The sequence below is a fragment of the Triticum dicoccoides genome, chromosome 6B (genome assembly GCF_002162155.2).
Source record: "Triticum dicoccoides isolate Atlit2015 ecotype Zavitan chromosome 6B, WEW_v2.0, whole genome shotgun sequence".
NCBI classification, from domain to species: Eukaryota; Viridiplantae; Streptophyta; class Magnoliopsida; order Poales; family Poaceae; genus Triticum; species Triticum dicoccoides.
In genome coordinates, this window is record NC_041391.1 from 656,640,219 (window position 1) to 656,645,021 (window position 4,803).

Below are 4,803 nucleotides of genomic sequence, written 5' to 3' on the forward strand. Positions count from 1 at the left end.
TTCTTCATAGTTCTAAGGTTCACCATTGTCTAACAACATGATTTCCAGGACAGGGTTGCCATACCACCCTGGTGTGGAACGTGTCCTCGTGGACCTACGAAGTTCAGTAGTAACTTGATCCAAAGTACCTTGATCATCATCATTAAGTTCCTCTTCAGTTGGTGCTGGCACCACAGGAACATCGTCCTGAGCTGCGCTACTCACTGGTTCAAGAGGTAGTACTTCATCAAGTTCCACCTTCCTCCCACTTACTTCTCTCGAGAGAAACTCTTTCTCCAGAAAGGACCCGTTCTTGGCAACAAAGATCTTGCCTTCGGATCTGAGGTAGAAGGTATACCCAATGGTTTCCTTAGGGTATCCTATGAAGACGTATTTTTCCGACTTGGGTTCGAGCTTTTCAGGTTGAAGTTTCTTGACACAAGCATCGCATCCCCAAACTTTTAGAAACGACAGCTTAGGTTTCTTCCCAAACCATAATTCATACGGTGTCGTCTCAACGGATTTAGACGGTGCCCTATTTAAAGTGAATGTAGCTGTCTCTAGAGCGTATCCCCAAAATGATAGCGGTAAATCGGTAAGAGACATCATAGATCGCACCATATCCAACAAAGTGTGATTACGATGTTTCGACACACCGTTACACTGAGGTGTTCCAGGCGGCGTGAGTTGTGAAACGATTCCACATTTCCTTAAGTGCGTACCAAATTTGTGACTTAAATATTCTCCTCCACGATCTAATCGTAAGAACTTTATCTTTCGGTCACGTTGATTCTCTACCTCATTCTGAAATTCCTTGAACTTTTCAAAGGTCTCAGACTTGTGTTTCATCAAGTAGACATACCCATATCTACACAAGTCGTTAGTGAGAGTGAGAACATAACGATATCCTCCGCGAGCCTCAACCCTCATTGGACCGCACACATAAGTATGTATGATTTCCAATAAGTTGGTTGCTCGCTCCTTTGTTCCGGAGAACGGAGTCTTGGTCATTTTGCCCATGAGGCATGGTTCGCATGTGTAAAATGATTCATAATTGAGAGACTCTAAAAGTCCATCAGCATGGAGCTTCTTCATGCACTTGACACCAATGTGACCAAGGCGGCAGTGCCACAGGTATGTGGGACTATCTTTATCAACCTTACATCTTTTGGTATTCACACTATGAATATGTGTAACATCAGGTTCGAGATTCATTAAGAATAAACCATTGACCATCGGGGCATGACCATAAAACATATCTCTCATATAAATAGAACAACCATTATTCTCGGATTTAAATGAGTAGCCATCTCATATTAAACGAGATCCAGATACAATGTTCATGCTCAAAGCTGGCACTAAATAACAATTATTGAGGTTTAAAACTAATCCCGTAGGTACATATAGAGGTAGCGTGCCGACGGCGATCACATCGACCTTGGAACCATTCCCGACGCGCATCCTCACCTCGTCCTTCACCAGTCTCCGTTTATTCCGTAGTTCCTGCTTTGACTTACAAATATGAGCAACCACACTGGTATCAAATACCCATGAGCTACTACGAGTACTGGTAAGGTACACATCAATTACATGTATATCACATATACCTTTGGTGTTGTCGGCCTTCTTGTCCGCTAAGTATTTGGGGCAGTTCCGCTTCCAGTGACCACTTCCCTTGCAATAAAAGCACTCAGTCTCAGGCTTGGGTCCATTCCTTGGCTTCTTCCCGGTAACTGGCTTACCGGGCGCGGCAACTCCCTTGCCGTCCTTCTTGAAGTTCTTCTTACCCTTGCCTTTCTTGAACTTAGTGGTTTTATTCACCATCAACACTTGATGTTCATTTTTGATCTCTACCTCCACTGATTTTGGCATTGAATATACCTCAGGAATGGTCTTTTCCATCCCTTGCATATTGAAGTTCATCACAAAGCTCTTGTAGCTCGGTGGAAGCGACTGAAGGATTTTGTCAATAACTGCGTCATCCGGGAGATTAACTCCCAGCTGAGTCAAGCGGTTGTGCAACCCAGACATTCTAAGTATGTGCTCACTGACAGAACTATTTTGCTCCATCTTACAACTGAAGAACTTGTCAGAGAATTCATATCTCTCGACCCGGGCATGAGCTTAGAAAACCATTTTCAGCTCTTCGAACATCTCATATGCTCCGTGTTGCTCAAAACGCTTTTGGAGCCCCGGTTCTAAGCTATAAAGCATGCCGCACTGAACGAGGGAGTAATCATCAGCACGAGACTGCCAAGCGTTCATAACGTCTTGGTTCTCTGGGATGGGTGCTTCACCTAGCGGTGCTTCTCGGACATAATCTTTCTTGGAAGCTATGAGGATGATCCTCAGGTTCCGGACCCAGTCCGTATAGTTGCTGCCATCATCTTTCAGCTTGGTTTTCTCTAGGAACGCGTTGAAGTTGAGGGTAACGTGGGCCATTTGATCTACAAGACATATTGTAAAGATTTTAGACTAAGTTCATGATACTTAAGTTCATCTAATCAAATTATTCAATGAACTCCCACTCAGATTAGACATCCCTCTAGTCATCTAAGTGAAACATGATCCGAGTCAACTAGGCCGTGTCCGATCATCACGTGAGACGGACTAGTCGACATCAGTGAACATCTCCATGTTGATCGTATCTTCTATACGACTCATGCTCGACCTTTCGGTCCTCCATTTTCCGAGGCCATGTCTGTACATGCTAGGCTGGTCAAGTCAACCTAAGTGTATTGCGTGTGTAAATCTGGCTTACACCCGTTGTATTCGAACGTTAGGATCTATCACACCCGATCATCACGTGGTGCTTCGAAACAACGAACCTTCGCAACGGTGCATAGTTAGGGGAAACACTTTCTTGAAATTATTGCGAGGGATCATCTTATTTAAGCTACTGTCGTTCTAAGCAAATAAGATGTAAAATATGATAAACATCACATGCAATCAAATAGTGACATGATATGGCCAATATCATATAGCTCCTTTGATCTCCATCTTCGGGGCTCCGTGATCATCTTTGTCACCGCCATGACACCATGATCTCCATCATCATGATCTCCATCATCGTGTCTCCATGAAGTTGCTCGCCAACTATTACTTCTACTACTATGGCTAACGTGTTTAGCAATAAAGTAAAGTAATTTACATGGCGTTTATTTAATGACACGCAGGTCATACAAAAATAAAGACAACTCCTATGGCTCCTGCCAGTTGTCATACTCATCGACATGCAAGTCGTGATTCCTATTACAAGAACATGATCTCATACATCACATATATATCATTCATCACAACTTTTGGCCATATCACATCAAAAAACACATGTTGCAAAAACAAGTTAGACGTCCTCTAATTGTTGTTGCATGTTTTTACGTGGCTGCAATAGGGTTCTAGAAAGAACGTTTTCTTACCTACGCGAAAGCCACAACGTGATATGCCAACTTCTATTTACCCTTCATAAGGACCCTTTTCATCGAATCCGCTCGAACTAAAGTGGGAGAGAAAGACACCCGCTAGCCACCTTATGCAACTAGTGCATATCAGTCGGTGGAACCTGTCTCACGTAAGCATACGTGTAAGGTCGGTCCGGGCCGCTTCATCCCACGATGCCGCCAAAGCAAAATAAGACTAGTAGTGGCAAGAAAGTTGATAACATCTACGCCCACAACAAATTGTGTTCTACTCGTGCAAAGAGAACTACGCATAGACCTAGCTCATGATGCCACTGTTGGGGAACGTTGCAAAAAATAAAAAAAATTCTACGCTTTCACCAAGATCAATCTATGAGTTCATCTAGCAACGAGAGAAATGAGTGCATCTACATACCCTTGTAGATCGCAAGCGGAAGCGTTCAAGAGTACGGGGTTAAGGGAGTCGTACTCGTCGTGATCCAAATCACCGATGATCCTAGTGCTGAACGGACAGCACCTCCGTGTTCAACACACATACGGTCAGGAAGACGTCTCCTCCTTCTTGATCCAGCAAGGGGGAAGGAGAAGTTGACGGAGATCCAGCAGCACGACGGCGTGGTGGTGGATGCAGCAGCGATCTCGGCAGGGCTTCGCCGAGCTTCTACGAGAGGGAGAGGTGTAGCAAGGGGGAAGGGAGGCGCCAAGAGCATGGGTGTGGCTGACCTCCCTCCCCACCTCTTTATATAGGCCCCCTGGGGAGGCTCCGGCCCTAGGATATGGGATCTCCAAGGGGGACGGCAGCCAAGGGGGTGGCTTGCCCCCCAAGGCAAGTGGAGGCGCACCCCACCCCTAGGGTTTACAACCCTAGGCGCAGGGGGGCCAAAGGGGGGGGGCGCACCAGCCCACCAAGGGCTGGTTCCCCTCCCACTTCAGCCCATGGGGCCCTCCGGGATAGGTGGCCCCACCCGGTGGACCCCCGGGACCCTTCCGGTGGTCCCGATACAATACCGTGACCCCCAAAACTTTCCCGATGGCCGAAACTGCACTTCCTATATATAATTCTTCACCTCCGGACCATTCCGGAACTCCTCGTGACATCCGGGGTCTCATCCGGGACTCCGAACAACTTTCGGGTTACTGCATACTAATATCTCTACAACCCTAGCATCACCGAACCTTAAGTGTGTAGACCCTACGGGTTCGGAAGACATGCAGACATGACCGAGATGCCTCTCCGGTCAATAACACACAGCGGGATCTGGATACCCATGTTGGATCCCACATGCTCCTCGATGATCTCATCGGATGAACCACGATGTCGAGGATTCAATCAATCCCGTATACAATTCCCTTTGTCAATCGGTACATTACTTGCCCGAGATTCGATCGTCGGTATCCCAATACCTCG